Below are 20,748 nucleotides of genomic sequence, written 5' to 3'. Positions count from 1 at the left end.
AAGTGCAAAATAAATCAATTGAATGCACTTTGTACTAAATATATATATTATTGTACTATTAGCAATACAAAAAAAAAAAAAAAAAAGGTTAGAATACGTATTACAAAAATACTATTAAACTAAATATAATTTATAACTAATAACATAAACTTATTTTTCTTTATTCAGATCTTAAAAAAAGAAACAATATATGAAACATAAATACGTGAGAACGCTTGGTTTTAATTATTAACGTTTATTTTTTACAAAATTATTTTAGAAGTGAAATTTATTTGGACTGAATGATTACACTAAGGAACAAAAAATAATTTTTTGTTGTCTCAGAAAGAAAAATATGCGATTCTGATGGTATTTTTTCTCCTGAATTCAAATATGATATCGGTTTTTCCCCATCACGCAAGGTTTCCGAGAGACAGGCATTTATATTTTCAAACATTTTAATACTTGCTGCATTTTTAACTACACAATAATCAAATTTCTGACTCGCCTAGAAAGTAAGAAATTACGATTTTCTGCTATATTTCGCCTGTGGAGCATCCCTATTGACGGTCCAACAATAATCGGCCAGCATATTAGGAATTCATTTGCCTTGATACCTCTTTTCCATAGCTGAAATCTCCAGATGAAAGTGTTCTCCGTGCTCGCCAAGCTTTTCCGAGAAGAAATCTAGTACGAGTGTAGGAAATGTACTTTTAAGGTTATTACAACCCAAATTTTTATAAGATGTATTAAGATCGTTGACAATATCACAGAATTTTCCGCCTTTCGATTTCCCAAAAAAACTCTGAGTAACATTTTTAAATGCTTGCCTAGCTTGCTTTCTCCAGTGGATTCAATAGTTCCTCAAACTTTTCATCTTGCATTAGAGATCGTATTTGTGGACCTACAAATATTTCTTCTTTAATTTTTGCGTCGTTAATCTTATTCTTGAAACCAGGAGTGTTGTCCATGGCCTTGATGAGATTCTTCATTAATCCTAGTCTGATATGTAACGGAGGTAGATACACAATTTTCTGTTGAAGAATGAGTGATTCGCGTTTAAACCACTCCTTTCTAAAGAAATGTTTTTTTCTGTGCCTACCATCCCATTCACAAACTACTTTGTGTAACCGAGCTGCAGACCGATAATAAATGCAATTATCTTCAAATCACCACAAATATTCCATTCATTCACTGCATAGTGAAGCTTTTCTGCACTGTTGGTTTATGTTAATTACAAAGAGTCTCCATAAGAGAAAAAATCTCATTACAAAACACTAAGCCATTTTCTTCAGAAAAAGTCTTTAAATTCAAAATGACGATTACGATAAGTACATATCTTTGTATTCTTTTGAAGAAGATTCCATCCTTTTAGCTGGGAAGCAAGCATTTCAGACTGCTTTTTGGATAACTTTAAATTTCGTATGAGATGGTTAAAACTTTCTTGAGTCAGTAAATGAGGCTCAGATGATATGCTTTATTCAAAGGTTGTATCACCAGAATCTTTTTCTTTTACTTCCATCAGACTCTGAGCTATCTTCATCTAATTTCACATGATCTGGAGGCTTTGATATGGGAAATTCTTCGCAGTGTGGAACTGGTCTCATTGCAGATTGCAAGTTAGGGTACACCACTCTATGTTTTGATTTTGACGTAATTCCTTTAATGTTTGTTAAGCAGAAATAACAGTCAGATCTTTGGGTTCCCTCTAAATCATAGGGATTGCAAATGGTTGTGTCGTGTGCCATTTTTCCATGCAGTGAGAAGCCTAGAACACGATACATGTGGAGCTCAGGCCCTTGTTTGGTCCCCGACTTTACACCTAAAATTAAGTTCATAACACTTTTTTACTAATTGAGTAAAGTTTCGCTTTGGGACTTGAGCGTTTTCACCACACACACAACAAAAATTGTTAGGATGATTTAAACAAACTCTAGGAATTTTGTAATTAACGACTAATTAAAAGAAATAAAGTTGTAAATATGTAATATACAATAATTCAGACACACAAAGTACTCACAATGACGTGTTTACTGGTTCACTACTATCTCGCGAGCGACTGGCATCGTTCTGATGAATATGTGCTACAATAGATCACGTTTGTACATGTCTATACACGTCTGAACCTGCACAACAGTAGTAACGCTATCCTTTTAGTTAGCTCATTTGATTCCATCGTATTTACAATGCTCTAGAAGCTTTTACTTGACAATGGACAAATGGACGAAAAAACGTTTTAAAATATTTAACAAAATTAAAATAAAAAAACTGTGGGCGATGGAGAAATTCCGAATACATATTTGAAAACACGATAAAAAACTGCATTAAGTACACCTATTGGTCTCGTGAGACTAAAATATGTTAACCTGTGTAATCTATGCTCCTGTTAAATCAAGAATAGTTGCATGGATATTTATAAACTATACATATATACAGCAAATATCATTTATACTGACCTCTAAGAAACCAACGATTTTAAGTCATTATAACCGATAGTCACAAATAACCGATGTTTAGGTAGCTTAGTACTACTTTAATAAGCCATATACACGGGTATTGTAATATAATAAAATAATAATCATTAAAAATAATAATAATTATTTATTTCCATAATAAAATTTTAAAAAATGCAACAATAAATACAAATACGGTAGAGTAAAAGAAGATAGAGAAAAATTGTAAAAATTACTTTTTCCGCAAAAAGTCGGTTATTTTGCTTTGTTTCGAACATTTCATGTAGTAAGTTTTTGAAGGTTCTTTTCTAAATCAAAATAAACCACACTCTTTGTTTCTTCATTAACAATTTCTGTAAAACTGGGAAGTTGGCAAACGGTTTGCATTATCACTAAAACTTCTGGAAGATTTGGCCGGTTGATGTTTAACTGTCATTACCTAAGTCCCCGTCTATTTCTGCTAATACTGAAGCCACTGCATCATCTGTTACAATTTCATGTATTTCTAAATCATCGTCAACCTCTTGATAATTTTCAAACAATGCATTTGACAACGATTGGTTATGCAGACTATTGCCCCATTCCGCTAAAGATTCTTCTTCGCATGCAACATCATTAACTTCGCCAGCCTGTGGTAAAAATCCTGCATGTCAAAAGAATTTTTTTAGTCAGCGCAAAAACCTCATTCTATGATCTTTCTAACATAATTATAGTGTCCAGAATAGTTATTTGTGTTTCCTTTTTTTTTTAATCTCAATCTTGTACCATTTGTAAAATTAGGTGATTTTTGTACCGACTTGATCTAAGAGTTGTAAGAGTGCTGTTGTTTTCGGTGAGAAGAACACTAACTTTGTACACGAAAACTTTTTAACGTGTGGATTCACGGTCCCATTTTCATATCAAGCCATAAAGATATCACTTGTCATCCAAGCTTTCTTGTTACTTTCGTAAATAACAAGAAGCGATTCCAAATTTTTAAAACATGGAGTTCAGCACTTTTCTCTATAACCATTAGTTTTTTTTTTTTTTTGTCAGTTCCAGTCATATTTGTAGCATTTAGTACTGTTAGTCTTTCTTTTGATAATTTTTCCCCCCGAACACGTTTCGCTTTTTAACCGAAGGGTTCTTTCTGGCGGGTGTCAGTTTAAAAAGAAGACCGGATTCATCAGCATTATAGATTTTATCGTCCGAATAGCCCTCTTTTAATTTTGGCCAAATGGTTTCTAGCCATGTTTCTGACATACCGGTTGGAGCTGCTGCGGCCTCACCGCTTATTCTCCCCGACACAATATCGTGAAGTTGACGGAACCGTTGTATCCAAGCTGAAGTTATTTCACGTGTTTTACCGAATTTTTCAGAAAAATCGTTCGCCTTAGTTTGCAATTTAGGACCGCTAATACGGATATCACTTGCTCTCTGGTATTTAAACCATTTAAACAACGTTTGGTCTACATTATGTTGACTAGACCTTATTTTTTTTTGATTTCATAGAATTTGTTTCAAAGTTTTTCTTAATTTTTTCACGGTTCTTTCATATCACCGATATAGTCGAATGACCTACGCCTAATTCTTGGACAATGTCCTTAATTTCACCATTCACTCTCCTCCAGATAATGTGCGCCTTTTCCTCTAACGTATATTTTTTTCGCTAAGTCATAATTAAATCGCTATTAAATGAACTACGCAGGATACGTGAAATAAAATACAGTACCCGCACGATATGATTCGCTCACACCAAAAGATTAATAACAACTGAATGTGGCTGCTTCAGTTTACAATGATCTAGTACAGGAAGAAGATAAGAAAAACAAGAACTACAGTACATATGCAGGTAGAAAGGAAAAGGTGACTCATTTTAACCGTCAAAATATTTCTGTAGCTACAATGTAGATATACTACGTTACTCACGACTCACTTCCGTCCGTCATTATAAGCGATAAAATGTTGCATTGCAGTAGAAAAAAAATAAGTCATAATAACCGATAAGTCACTACAACTAATGTAATTACAAACAATATGCATACTGTATTTATGTATTAACAGCATACTAAAACAACATTGGTTACTATATCCGATGTGTCACTATAATCGATCCTTACTATATATATAAATATCAAATAGTTAATCTTAATAATTAAATGATACCAGCCATATTGTATCTTTTTTGGCTAATTTGAAGCTTAATAACACAGTATAAACTCTTCATCTAAAAAAAATGATTGACAATGGAAAGCTGCCAGTTTAAAAAATAAAGTAATAAAAATATAATTTGTAAACTCTCTGTGTCATTTCCGGATTAAAAACTTCGTCGTTAGGAATCAATCCTTCCTACACAACAAAAATAATTAACATTTACTTATTCAATAGATGAGCTATCGTAATTTAGTAAAATCATTTGCAATATATTTTATTTCGAATAGTTTTTTCTTAAATTTTTAATATTCTGCTCATTTATTGAAAAAAAAACTGTACATAAAACAATTTAATATAATAATAAACAATTTTAAAAACAGAATTAAAAAGATAAATAAATACAGAAATACAAGTTACTTCAAGATGAATTTCTTTAGTGTATGTTGTAATAGCAGTAGTAGGCAAAATATATGATTTGAACATTTTTAGAGGTGGGGGGATTAAATTGCATCAAATAAATGGAAATGGGTATCAAGCATGAAAAATGGGAAAGTATAAAGGAGGAACGTATGAGTAAAAGAGACAGAGAGGAATACGCGAGACCCAGTGGAGCGATGAGATTGTTCCTACAGCAGGAAATACTTCGTTTATTAGATAAGAAAATTCTCCTAATATAAAAAAATTTCCATAAGAAAACTTTTGAGGGGAACTCCACAAAAATAAATATACATAAAGATTAAATAATATTATAAAACCTAGAAAAAGATTAAGAAATTATTAGAAAACCGTACTTTTGACGATTGTTTTTCACCACTTCTATTTTATAGTAGAATTTTCACATATCAAAAATCTTTAATAGTAACGTTCGAGCGTTTTCGGATTATTAATCCATCCTCAGGAACAATGATGTGTTATACATTATAATTACTTACTTCACATATCATTAATTATTCTAAATTGAATCTTATAAAAATATAAATATAACAATTGATCGTCAAAACGTAAAATAAAATTAACGTTATCCGTCATGTCAGTACGAAGGACATCGTATAACAAATTAAAAGACAAATTCGGGTGCTTATACTTTTCTTTTTATTTTACTTTTACATTTTTCTCTGAATACTTAACACAAAGTGTGAAATAAAATTACCATATCTTATTTTCATACATTTTATTTAAATAAGTATACAGTTTAAATAAATTCCCCCTCCGTTTCACTCTTTTAAATTAAATATACATATAGATACACAGTAAAGATTGAGCAAACAATGAAACAGAATTCAAGTTGAATTCGGTTGAAAACTTTTTCTATAAACTTTGTAGTTTTATATGAAAATTACCTAAAAAAATAAAAATGTTCCAGAAATATATTTTTAGTATTATTCGAGAAATCTGGGATAAAAAGACTAAAATATTGGGGTCCAAAAATTAACAAACACTATTTTATGTTTGGCGTTAAATAACTTTGTTTATAGGTAATAAACACATAACAGTTTTAAACGAAACTTTTATGGAATTTGATTCTGATTAAAATGGCATGAATAAAACTTATAGAAAATAAACACAAACGTAAGAATATTGAAGTTATTAAAAGCAAAACATACTTAAGTAAAATATTTCCATTTTTTTTTTCTTACTATCATAATATTATTAAACTGGATGTTTTTTAAATTATAATTTTTTTGTTGGCTTTATTATTTAAAAAAAATCAGGGGAATTTGTATCATGAATTAATAAATGAAAGATTTATTTTCACTTAACAAATATCAGGCTGATCACTAAATTCAGTTATTTTATTTTACCATACTTACATACTGATGATGATAACAACTTTATAGCGTGTGAAAAATGTCAAAATCCAGATCTGAATTCGAACCAGAACCTTCTGAATAAAAGAATGTATCACTAGATCGGTCAGCTACCAGTAGAAATAAATATTTAGGGATGTATTTATAATCCCAGCTGAACGAAATTGATTAAAAAACTTTCAAAGAAATAACGAATTAATGAACGTATCATTAAATTGAAATAAAAGGTAATCTGATTCCTTAATATAACAGTACAAGGAAACTGAATATTTCTTTAAATTAATTTTAATCGTGCACAAAAATAAATACTACATCAATAATTAAATTTCAAAAAAGTAATAATAAAATAGAAACAATAATCAAGTAAATAATAAATCCCACTTAATCATTACACTTTACAAAGCGGCGAGAAACTAAGACAGTAAAAATAAAGATAAATAAAAAGAGATATAAAAGAAAGATAGAGAAAGTAAATTTAGAAGAGAAAACAAAACTTTGAATACAAGTAAAATGAATTTAAAACGTTTCCAAGGTTTCTAAAAGGATAATAAATACTGGCTGGCAGATTCAATTCATTCAGAAATTATTCCGTATTTTATTAAAAAAAGAAACAGTTTTTTAATTTAAAGAAAAAACTGAATAAAGAATTACCCTAAAAACAATGTTAAAATAAAATATGTTTTCGTAACAAAACAATGAAAAATAATTCTAATAACTATATTCAAAACCATTCACTAATTTAAAATATTAGAAGTTTTAAATTAATAACTGATTAAAATAATGACTAAAACGTTTTTTTATAAGACACTACATTAAAATATGCCTCAAAAAATCAAAGTTGGGGAAGGACAGGTCGTTCCTTAAAGTTCTTATCTGTTTATATATTTAATCTTGACAACGAAAAATTTGATCGTTAATGTGCGGTTCTTATCTTGTCAAATGCTTTAATTTCCTGAGGATTTGAGGACAGGACGTTCATTTATTATCCTACGATGTCTAGGTTAATTATTTTTTTATCCTTTTACCTGTCCTTAGAAAGGATGGTTTTTTAATTTCTAGAAGAAAAGCAGTTTCTTGCATATGTCTAAACTGTTAATTGTAAAATCGTACCGATTCATCATTTTTCTCATTAAAATGTTCTAATTTTCAAAGAGTTAAGAAGCGGTATAGGTTGTTGCTGCATAACGTTTTGAGCTTTATTCTTAATGACGAAGTTGTTCGACTTGTAGTTTTTTACGAGGTAGGCCGGTCCTTTCTAGCCACTTACGCACTACCATTGATCTTCTCTTTCTCATTTTCAGAACTGACACTGTAGCGGGTCAGATCCATCAGACTGTCGAACCACCCTGATAACCTCATAGGGAAAAAACTGGGTAGGTATCTATCTTGTGAAGATTCCGATCGCTAAAAAGGTTCTAGTTATAATGGACTTTATCGAAGCTCGTCTGCAATATCCTCGCTCATTTAACACACATCCCAGCCACCACTTACACCTTATGTCAGGACACCACTGATATAAATGCAGTGGTGGACATCTCAATCAATGGTTTTTAGCTTTTGACTTCACTACGGCTTTCTTCGGACAATTTTTTCTTACCTGACTGCGTAACCCTCCTCTTAGTGTTTAAACGGTTCCCGGAAGAGCGAACTTCGGGCCAAATAGTAATGAATAATGAAAAGAGGTTAATAAAATTTATTAACTTTTCGCTTTAACTATTTCTTTTTATTATTAGCGAATGGATTTTATCTAACACCGCTGGTTAATTATCTTGGAGTGACAGCACTCGAATTTTGATCTAATAGTTACCAAAGAGTCCTATCAGCTGCAAATAATAATCTCACGCAGGACTTATTTCAACCACTGTAAACAAGAGTAGAAACTAAGAAAAACAATACGTCCAGGGTATAATCTGGTGGAGACGGGGCTTCCTGTGGTTAGTTAGAGAACTCTACTTCCAGTCTGGTGGTTGTAGAATAAGCCAAATAGCTGAAATGCGTATATAGGCTAAAGTCAGATTTCCGAATCCCTTCTAAAACACAAATATAAGAGAGAAAATCCATTGCTATTGTTCATAAAATAGTGACTTTCTCTTAGTTATGAACGGTTTAATCTACAATCACGGATATTTTTTTTATAGCTTTTTACTATATATCTTTATACAGCTATATCTGACATTTACCTTAATCTTAAATCTCATTCACCTCGAATTTCCACCACAGACTTAATAGATCGGGTTCTCGACCATCAAGTGTATAGCCTGCTTAAATGAATCACTAAATCTATTGATATATATATTTTTTAATATTTAGGAAGTCGATCAGAAATTGGGAAAGTATAAAACATTGAAGGAAATTATCTACATGAAATTCATAAGAATGCGGTTTTTATATTATAATTAATAACCCGATCGAAGAATAAAAACCATTGAAAAACATTTCAAAATAAAACACCTCTAACCATAAAGATTTGATTCTTATTAGAGCAAAGACAGACTGTTTTATTTCTAACGTAAATAAAAATCTAAAAATTAATTTTCACCTAAATCACTAAGCGAAAATCAAATTTCAAGTTGTATGTAAATTTTAGGAAAGTTCATATATATATCGACATCTCTATATAACCGTAGATTCTGAAACAAAGAGATTACAAAACTACTAGATTCGTAAAAATGTACAAATAATTTTTTTCTTACAGGACATTTTTATATACATAAAATTCAAATCCTACATATATAAAAAAAATCTGATATGGACACCACATGACTTCCTCCATGTAGGCCTATTAAATTACATATACACATTTTTTGCTGCACTTTATTTAAACTTATTTCATTTGAATGTGAGATACGATCCTCCAATTCTTTAATAAAGCGGACAGTTACACAATTGCTGAAATATTAGTTTTTAATAACATCAAATATTTATAAAATTATTAATTCAACAATCTTACATGAAATATTAGGATAAAGTAAAAGTCCCTTTATTACTGATTACTAGACCAGCATTTATTCGTATCTTCCTGAGTTGCTGATTAACAAAAATTTTAGATTCCTGGTGTGTCATATAAACAAAAGTTAATAATAATTAAACTATTCCGTCTAGTGAACTTCTATATTGGTTATAAATGTTAATTTCGACCTAACGGTGTAAAATATTCAGTTTTTATTATTGGATTATTTGGTGGATAATCAAAAATGAAAAAGAAACAATCATACAGGAAAAAGAAAGATAACATGAATAAATATATCTCAAAAAAATGCGACAATAAAATGAACATGAAGAGGAAGAAAATTTTAAGAACAAGGGAAAAATAAAAAAATTAAAAGAGGATAATGAATATAAAGAGAGACAAAATTAGAAAACTAGAAGACGAGTACACAAATTAAGATCAGAAGAATTATATCAAACCAAAGAGCGATTAAATGGTTGGCAACAAAAAACAAATAAACGAAATGATGATCAACTCCGACTTAGGGAGAAAACTGTCCGACAATATCAGAAGAGTAATGAACTAAAAGATAAGAATTTTTTGCAATTCATTAAAGATCGGGCATGTATGTTTCAGTGTATACGTTGTTCTTGTGAGGGTCTATTTTTCAATCACTGTAGTTAACTTTAATGTACATAAAATTCCAGAATAATTAAATAAAATTAAACAGAAATTAAACTAGAAAATCCAAAAATAATACTATTCTACATTATAATTTTCAATTAATATTAAATAATATGTTTCACCAAATCTATTACATATACACATATATAATGCCTATGAAATTTACATTTACACATATTTAAAAGTATACAAAATTTTATTTCACTAATAATTAAAAAAAAAAAAATTTTATTATCATTGAATTATTGTTAATTGTAAAAATCTTTTTACAATCACGGGTTAATAATTATTAAATCAATATATTTAAATTAAAAAAAGAAAAGTTAAAAAAATTAAAAAAAAAAAAAACGAAAATAGTAGTCTGATTCGAACCGATGTGCCTTTCCTTTAAGAACCAAATATTTAATTAATTAAAATTTTAATTTTAATTTCGATTGCAATACCTCCTCCCTGAAAAAGGGAGGTGCACAACAAAATGTTACAACAGTGCTAAATCCAAAATTTCAACAACCTACGGATAATCACTTTTGAATTATGCGAAATACACTCGCAGATACATACATACGTACGTACAGACGTCACGCCAAAACTAGTAAAAATGGATTCAGAGATGGTCAAAATGGATATTTCCGTTGAAATAAGAAAACCAAAATATTTCGCGATCACAATAGTTCCTTTACTTCGTACAAGGAAGTAAACATGAATGTTTGTTTTTTTGTCCCCCATATGCGTTATACCATTCATCCGATTGGTATGTAACTTTCATGAGTTGTGCGCACGGCCGCGAAGGTTTCTAAATTAGTTCGGACCCGCTAGGTAGCGCTGGGATCGAGATATTTCGAAAAATTGTATTTATGGAACGGTTTGGCTCATATTCATAATATCTGTTACTTAAATGGAAAGAAATATCTCTGCAAAAAATGGACCCGCTAGATGGCGCTGGGATTGAGATATTTGGAAAAATTGCATTTACGGTTAGATTAGGCTCATATTCAGAATACATATTAGTTTCGTGAAAAGAAATACTTTTGCGAAAAATGGACTCGCTAGATGGCGCTGGGGTTTAAATATTTAGAAAAATTGTGTTTATGGACAGATTTGACTCACATTCAGAATATATATTAGTTACGTGAAAAGAAACATTTTTGCAAAAACTATATACGCTAGGTGGCGCCGGTGTTGAGATATTTGCGAAATAAACAAACAAATATAGAAACAGACTTTCTTCTAATAAATATAAAAGGCAATATTAGTTTGCGTGTCCGCTATAGAGTAAAACACTACTGGACCAGGTTTACGCGCGGGAAAAGGGGAAAAAAGGAAAACAGGAAAAAGGGAAACAAGGAAAAGGGGAAGAAAAATGGGAAAGGGGAAAAGTGAAAGGTTAAATTTTGTGAAGTTCCGTAACGTTCAGTTTTTTAATGTTTTATCAAACTTTCATCTGTGTTCATAATCTATAAATAAATTCAAATCTAGCAATGGCGAAGCTTTGCCGGGTCAGCTAGTTACTTAAAAAAGAAAATCTTTATCCCTTTTATTATTAAAATAAAATTTATTTTTAATTTTAAATAAAATATATATTAGGAAATAATTTTAATTAATTATTTCCGCTTTGAAGTATATTTCTTTAAACCTTTTTTAAATTAAATGATAAGCATAAAACACACTACCGCAGAATGTAAAATATTAATTCTACAAAAAGTAGAATAATTTTACCTTTCTCTATAGAAATAAAAATGTCGCAACACTGTTAAAAAGGAAAGTTTTACATTTTTAACTTATAATGGTTACAAAAGATGAAAACTCAAAGAGAATTGGGAATTGGAGTAAATAAAAATTATAATAACTAACTCCTTTAAGTAATTAATTAATTTATACTTTAAAAAAATAATAATTTTTTAGGAAAATAAATTTCCTTTTATCTCTTAACGAACCCCACATGTAAAGCACAAGAGAAAATTAATAGAACAAAACCAAGTCTATATTTAATTTACCTCATTGAAAATACAAAAAATAATACTTTTTTCAATACTCCACCACTTTCTAAATACAAATTTTCGTAATGCAATTAAAACATACATGTAAATTCTTTAGTCATTAAAATATTATATCAAAATGCTACTCTATGAAACAGATGATAAAACTTTGAGTACTTTCCTTCATATATTGATTTACATATACAAAAATATGAAATTATTAACCAGCAGGTTTTGATTGCACATAATAATTTTTTATATCTGTTAGTAAAATCAAAATTCAAATTCAAAATCAAAAATTAATAAAGAGAAAAACAAAATTCAGTCAATAATTATGTTTAAAAATAATTTTTTGGATCTGGAGTTCACAGTTTTTGCTTATCCTAATAGATAAAAATTTAATGAAATTATTTCGCAACAGAAACTGATAGAATGCTATACATAATTTGTTTTTCATAAATTTTCCCTGCGTTTATGAATCTTTATATAAAATAATTAATTGATAAAACTGGTTGCTTACCGAACATGTATTTGTTTGTAAATAGGCCAAGAAATAAACTATTACAAATTGTACCATTTATCAGAGTTCAACTGCAATAGAAAAAAAGAAACGAAATGTGGGTGGTGAAGATATGACGCACTATTGGATAGAATATGCTAACGCCTAAATTTCTAAGTGGGAAGAGATTTATATAAAATTAAAAAAACTGGCAAAGTACTGCATGACTTTCCCGGTTATTAAAAATTAATAAAAAAAATTGAAACATAAAACCAAAAAATATATTTTTTACAAGTGGGGAATAAATTTTAAGAAATATTTCTCTAAAAATATTCATAGGTAAGTTAAGCTTAACAAATTTGCTTGGGTAAAGTTTTGTCCAAATCGTTATTTTCAGTACAGGCTAACGTAAGAAAATTCTCATTAAAGAAAACTTTTCTGCATTTTAGGTTCGGGGTTTATAATTCGAAAAAATTGTATACTTTTCTTCTTGATAATTCAATATATAAAGTATAAACTTTCAAACAATTTTTGAAAAGTATTTAAACCGAAGGGAGATGCACAAAAAGAACAAAAATACAACTACATATATTTCAATTTTAACAGGTGGGGGGGGGGGATTGATTTTTGGAAAACATTTTTTTTGGGAGTATTTATATGCTGCATATAGGTAAAAAAATTGTTTTTTAATAAACGTTTTCTCTAAAATACCTCTGAAGAAAATCGAAATTGGTTTTATTTAAATACACCCCCACTCCCTTCACGAATTTTGAAAAAAAATGTGATCAATGCCCCATATATAGAAATGTTTGAGCAAAATCGGTTCGGTCAATCCTACATTGAAAATAATCTAGGTTTCGGTTTTTTAGTGTGAGGTCAAATGGTGTAACTGTTTTTTGTTTTATTAATTATATTCTTACGAAAAAAGATACATTTGTGAAAAACGAAGTGAGCCACCTACATCCATCCAGTGAATCGATTGATAAAAAAACAAGCTTGTACAACGACATCTTGACACCCTCCCGTAGGGGGAGACACCCCCGCCACTCGCTTCGTTCCTAGCCATTATGGACTTTACCGGAGGTCATCTTCGAAACCTCGGCTTTTGACATATTCCAGCGACAGTTATTTAAATTATGGTCTTATCTCATTGGATGGAAAGCCACACTACGTTGTTAGCTTTCAAGTCCCTGCGATGTAAGCACAAAGCTATCAAAATTAATTCGACATTTGGAGACTAAACGTCCGGATCATAAAAGCAAACCCTTGGAAATTTTCGAAAGAAAATGACACTTTGAGAAATACACAAGCTTCTATTTGTAACTCAAGCCGTACTGATGAAAGTACACTTGAAGCATCTTATCTCGTAGCATTAAAAAGGCCCAAACCATATACAATTGCAGAAAACCCCATGTTTCCTGCTGCAATTGATATGGTCAGTATTTTAATAGGCGTGGAAGAAGCAAAAAACATTGAAAAAAATTCCGTTTTCTAACGATACAGTATCAAGGCGAAACGATGACACGGCTGCCCGATGTTCACGATCAGATAATTCAGCAAGTGAGTTCAAGTGAAGTTTTTGGTATACAGTTTGATGAATCAACAGATGTGGTAAACATTTCTCAATTCTTATGTTTTGCGAGATATGAATGCGATAGGGATAGATCAATCAAAGGAAATTGTTTTGCAAATCAATACCTAGTTATGCAACAGGACTGTGTCTTTTTAATGTTTTTTATGAAGCTACTAAAATCTATAAAATAGACTGGACAAAATGTATTGCAGTATGTAGTGATGGTGCAAAGACGATAACAGGAAAGAACAGTGGATTTCTGAAAAAAAAAAAAGAAAAGATCGTCTTATACCACAAGCGGAATGGTCGCACTGATTCCTTCACAGACATACTCTTGCAAAAAAAAAAAAACATGCCAGAAAATCTCAAACAAATTCTTTGTAGAACTATAAAAATGGTTAATATTATTTATAAGTCGACCTTTACAGAATAGGCTGTTTGCTAAACTGTGCGATGAAATGAGCGAAAAGAAAAATCTTTTTCTTTTCCATACATTAGTTAGACGGTTATCGCGGGGGAAAGTGTTAACCCGGTTATTGGAAATGTGAGATGAATTAATAATATTTTTCCAGGATAAACACGTAATTTTCGATGTTTTTACAATATAATGAGTATATGTTGCTGTTGACTTAATTAGCTAATGTAGTTTCGAATTTAAACGGCTTGAATGTGAATTTACAAGGACTTGATAAAAACATTTTATTAATGGCAGATAAAATTTCATGGTTTCATTAGAAGCCATATCTAGGAAGCCATATTTATCTGAATTCTTCGCTTTCAAAGAAAAACGTTTGATGTGCTTTCACTCATTTCCGATTGCATTGGGAAAATTTGGATGAAGAAGGCACTATTATTATTCGCCACAATTTAGATAGCATTAAGATGCATTTGCGTGAGCTAAAAATTCAGTTGCCGGAGTATTTCCTGGAAGATAAAAATGATTTCTCGAAGAGATGGGTACGGAATTCATTTAGTGAAAACGTTGTTGTAGCTGTTAAGTTACCACCTGAGATTGAAGACCTGTTCATCGAAATAACTGCCGATAAAACGTTACGACTACAATTCACATCTGAAGATTTAGGTACGTCTCGGCTTGTTCGTCGAAGTGTATATGGAAATTTAGTTCCAGAAGCATTAAAAATATTAATCCCTTTCGCCACATCTTACCTTTGTGAAAAGGGGTTTTCGTCTATAAATGTACTAAAAACTAAATCTACGAATCGTTTTTTATCAGTTGAAAACAATTTGCCTTGTGTGTTTCTAACGTATATCCACGTATGGAGAAACTTTTAAATGAAAAACAAACGCAACCATCTCGTTAATTTATTTTCTTTATATGTACTTGTAAATGTAAGTATACCATTTATAATAAATTTTTTTCTCATAAAATGATTTCATTATTGTTTAGGTGTAAAGTTTTAGGCTAATTTCGCGATCCCCCCTTTCATATCACCGCGACACCCACGTTGAGAAATGCTGGTCCAGATGAACTAGTTGTTGAACCCACCCGGTTGGTCTGGTGGTGAACTCGTCTTCCCAAATCAGCTGATTTGGATAGTCGAGAGTTACAGCGTTCAAGTCCTAGTAAAACGCCAGTTATTTTTACACGGATTTGAATACTAGATCATGGATACCGGGGTTCTTTGGTGGTTTTTTTTTTCCCCCCTACTCTCCCCGACCGGATATCCATTTAAGTATACTCAGTCGGGGAGAGTGTCCTTCTACTCAAAGGGGGCGTCCCCCACCCACCGGCTTTACATCCGGCACGGCAGGTTGGCCCCCCCCGGTCTTGGATCTTTTGTTTTATTTTTTGCCTGCCTCTAATTCCCCGCGTTAGGGCCAAGGTCCGGCGATGCCGTCCCCCAGCCCCTCCGCAGGGAACCGGGTCTCGGTCTTTACGCCTATGCCTCTAACCGACGGTACCCACCCCACAAAGCGCCTAGACGCCCGCAGGGAGACACACCGCCGGCCGGTTCTCGGTCTTTTCATTTATTCCCATCTTCCCTGGAGTTCTCCCCCTTCGCAGGAACCCGCATATCAGGACATACGGGCCCTCCACGGAGAGACTGTCCACCCTTCCCTACTTAACTTAATCACAGTCTACCGCCCTCTTCTTCCTTAGTTCTCAGGATCTCTCCAGCAAACCTTCTGAACCAGTCCCAGTTCTCTTGATTTTGTACCATCCAATTAATTAGATTATCCGGTGTTAATCGATTTGTTATAATTACCCTCCTGTTTTCAGCCCATCTAGGACATACAAATATAGTGTGCTCCGCATTATCTGTTTCCTCACAATAAACACATTGTGGTGTGTCCCTTTTTCCAATTCTGGCTAGGTACTGCCCGAAAGATCCATGCCCCGATAATAACTGTGTCATATAGAAGTCAACGTTTCCGCGTCTACTTCCATACCACCTACCTATATGAGGGATTAATCTTCTAGTCCAATCCCCAACTCTTGAGCGTGACCATTCCTACTGCCATTCTTGCTCCAATTGAGCCGCTATCTCGTCTTGTGGTAGTCCCTCATATCTAAGCATCCTGCTTTTAATCTGAAGGTCTATTGGTAGAACCTCTGTTATTACGCAAAGCGCGTCATAGGACACCGTTCTGTAACTAGCGGCCACCCTCAACAGTGCAAGTCTATGCGCGCTTCTCAATTTTCCTTTATTCCGTTTCATACTAATTGTATGTCCCCAAACCGGAGCCGCGTATAATATCATTGATGTTGCAGCAGTTATTAATTTTCTAGTTTCTATTTTGGTGTTCCATGGTTCTGGAAGAGTCCTCTCAGAGCTTTGACCATTGGAGTGACCCTACTACCTACATATCATATCGATGTGTCTGCTAAATCTCAAATTTTTATCGAGTATGACTCCCAGATATTTTGCCTCATTTACTTGCATAATTGGCTCTCCTCTGATATTCAAATTTATACCTCTAATAGGTCTTCTGCCGGAAAGGGCAATACAACTGGACTTCCCTGGGGCTATCTGTAGTTGGCTTCTTTGTAACCATTCATCTATAATTCCTAATGCCAGATTGGCTTTGCGTTCTAAGTTATCTACATCCCTATCCTCAACGAGGATTGCTATGTCATCAGCATAGCCAATTGCAGTAACTCCTTCAGGATAATTTAGTCTGAAGACTGCGTCATAAAAATGTTCCACAAGATTGGGCCCAGCACAGAACCTTGAGGAACGCCACCAAACATCTGGAAAACTGCCTTACCTTCCAAAGTATTGATCTCAAGAAACCTTTGATGTAGATAGTGATTAACTTGATTTATTAGATATTCGCTTATTCGCATCTCATGCAATGCATCAATTATAGATGACCAGGGTACTGATCCGAACGCGTTCCTAATGTCCAGCATTATCACTAGGGGGATTTTCCTGGTCCTCCAGGTACCGCTCCTGCTATTTAAAGCCCAATTTTTAACTTTCTCTAAGGCATTTATGGTAGATCGGCCTTTTCTAAATCCATATTGTTGTGGATGTAGACAGCCCTTTTCCTCAAGCTCTGCCCTAAGCCTGCCTTCTATCAGCCTCTCAACCACCTTTCCCATATTATTAATAAGAGTAATCGGCCTATATCCATTATTTACCCCCGCCTTGGGTATAAAAGCTGCTGGAAAGCAGCCAAGACGGAAAATTACAGTTTTGTAGACCATAACTAGCCAGATCCACAATTTCCCAGGGTATTATTCCTGCTATAGTCTTGATGATGGCGGCCATCATCAATGATGGTATGCCATCCGGCCCTTGACTTTTCCGGGTTTTCAACTTTTTAATGGCCTCCATTACCTCTTGTTCTGTGAATCTGCCACCTTCACAAACAATTGTTTCCCTATTCAGATTTTCAGGTCTAGGAAAAAGAATCCTAACTTGTCGTTCCGCTTCCTCCTTACTCAACGTTGGCACCTGTCTACCTAGCCTTTTGGTAATTATCTTAAAAGCTTTCCCTCATCTTAAAAGCTTTCCCTCAAGGGTCAGTGTCAAGTTCGTTACAGAGCTCTTGCCATTTATTCCTCTTAGATTGCTTAATGAGAAAGTTAAGCTTTTTCCTGGCCTGTCTATATTCTTGGGCAGTACGTCGACTTTCTTCATCGTTACTATTCCTTGCTCGCGACCTCTGAGCAGTTCTTTTGTGACGCTGCATGATTTTCCTTTGGTCTTCGATTTCTAGTAATAGTAAAGTAGTAACTGAAATTCGTACTCAAATGTAATCTGGTAAAGAAAATACAGAATGATTCAAAGAAACGGGAAATTTTGAAAGTTGTGTTGGTAGCCGTGGGCGATTGGTACCACTTGATAAGTGGCGCCAGCCTCTCTAACCTAACCTGCCATTTAGTTGTCATGGATCCTTGGAGTGGAGCGCAACGTGCATTTCCTATCAAAGCGTTTTACAAAAACAATAACAGTGTGGAGGGAGCGCGTAGAAAATTTTGCTGTTATTTTAATCTGGGACGGCACGACCGTGTTCCATCAGCACATGCAATTAAAACATGGATATCTAATTTTGAGGAAACTGGTTCGGCAATGAAAAAGAAACCTCCAGGCCGTGAGCGAACCGTCCGTACACCACAGAATGTTCAAGCTTTACAAGATGCTGTCACACGAAGTCCACATCGGTCAATCCGTCGTCTCTCAGCATCTTTACAATTGCATAGTTCAAGTGTTCGAAGAATGTTAGTGAAGAACTGAAACCGAACGATGCAGTTGTGCGAGCACAATTCTAACGAAGAGTTTGTTCACGAACTGTGGATGTCAGACGAAGCGCATTTCCACCTCAGTGGATTTGTTAACAAGCAAAATTTCAGATACTGGGCACAAGAAAATCCTACGCAGCTACACCAGCGTCCGTTGCACAGCCATAAACTAAAATGTATATATCCTAAAATGGCAACATTTGTACAATTACATGAAATAAAATTCATTTTCTAAAAAAAATTTTTCATTAACCTAATTTAATTTTTTAAATTTCCCGTTTATTTGGATTACCCTGTATTATGAGTAGTTCCTCGTAATGGTATGTGACAAAACCGAATAGAAACAGAAAAATCGAGTATGATTTGTTAGTGGGAATGACACTTCTGGAACTATTTAAAAATATTAATAAATGTCTAGGTAATAAATACAAAGTCAAATATCCATAGATATAAAACAAAATTGTGAAGAACTTTTTCGGTTCTCACCATTTAAAATTGAAAGGAAAATTAAAAAATTTGAGGTAAGGCTTTTTAGAGGGAATTTAATCTCTCACAGCTTTTTTAACAAGCGAGAGAAGACGAAAACCTATTTTAGGGCAAAACCAAGATAGGGCAGACTAAATGAAACTTATCTTTTTGTAAATCGAATTCAGCAACAATAACTGTAAAAAAGGGAATCCTGTGAATCTTCCTGATAGCGGTATTTTCCTGAAAGTTATCGAACATTTTCTTTGTTCCACATAGTCCATAGTAACGTAAAATTTTTTTATCCTCTCCAAAATAAACATATAGATCTTTATTTCGTAATTTTAAAATCTTTCTGTTTTCTGCGCTAACATTTCCTACCGATCATGAGTACGTTAAAAATTAACGTTCAATAAAATTGGCTTAAAGCAACAGTAAAAATGATTGATATAGTAAGATCTGACAAGCAAGTAGGTAATTGCTATTTCAAATATTATAAAATCACTAATGAATAAATTTCACAATTCACTTATATTACTAAAAAAATAACTTTATAATTTGTTATAAAACTATATGCTACGTTAAATATGTTATGTTATAAAACTATAATTTGTTATAAAATTATGAAAATATTTTTTTCATGCAAACTTTATACTTAAGTGTATGTAAACTCTAAAGGCGGATCCTTCCTACAAGCCGCCTCTACTTGCCTCAATTCCACTCCTGGAGTGGAGTAGCACGTATTCCGCATGCCTCAACCCAGCATGCGGAATACGTGCTACTGGCTTCGACAAAAGTAAGACCTCAAAATGATTCATACTTGTATACATTATTCTTTTTCTCTATATATAATTGTTTATTCTACCATACTCATTTATTTTTGCTATTACTTATTTATTTAAATTCGTCGTTTAATTATTTATTTCATCTGTTATTTATTTACTCTACTCTACTTATTTGAGCTATGAAATAAATTATTTTGTATGAAATCATTTTATGCTTCACGTTTATAAGATATATTACGAATTAACGTTTTAGTTAATTAAATTAATTTTACTTTTATTATAATATGAACTAAATATCTCTGTAGTATTCATAATTTTTTTATAATAAATTTAAGAATGAATATAATTATATTACTTTTACTCACGTTTCTTTAACGCTTATTTATTTTTTTGTATAATTTAATGTCTTCATTTTGTAGTTTTGTAGGCCAATAAAGCTCAAAAGAATATTAGTTATTGGGCGTACGTACTATTTAGAAATCATTTTCGTAAAAAACTACGCCACGTCAAAGAAAATCATAACTTATAGCCTATCATAAAAAAACAAATCATTTCATATACTTTTGTATAACGTCATTGTTACTGTTTGTTACTGTTGCTGTATTTACAGCAAAATCTTAGTTTAACATACTTGAAAAAAAAAAAACATAAACTTTCAAGAAATAAATAAATTACTTCATAAACATATCTTGAACACAATAATAATTTTATTTATAATAACAAAGTATAAGAACATATTTCGTTACTATAATA

This window comes from Lycorma delicatula, chromosome 4 (assembly GCF_047948215.1).
Source record: "Lycorma delicatula isolate Av1 chromosome 4, ASM4794821v1, whole genome shotgun sequence".
Classification (NCBI taxonomy): Eukaryota; Metazoa; Arthropoda; class Insecta; order Hemiptera; family Fulgoridae; genus Lycorma; species Lycorma delicatula.
Note: the sequence above shows the minus strand (reverse complement) of the source record.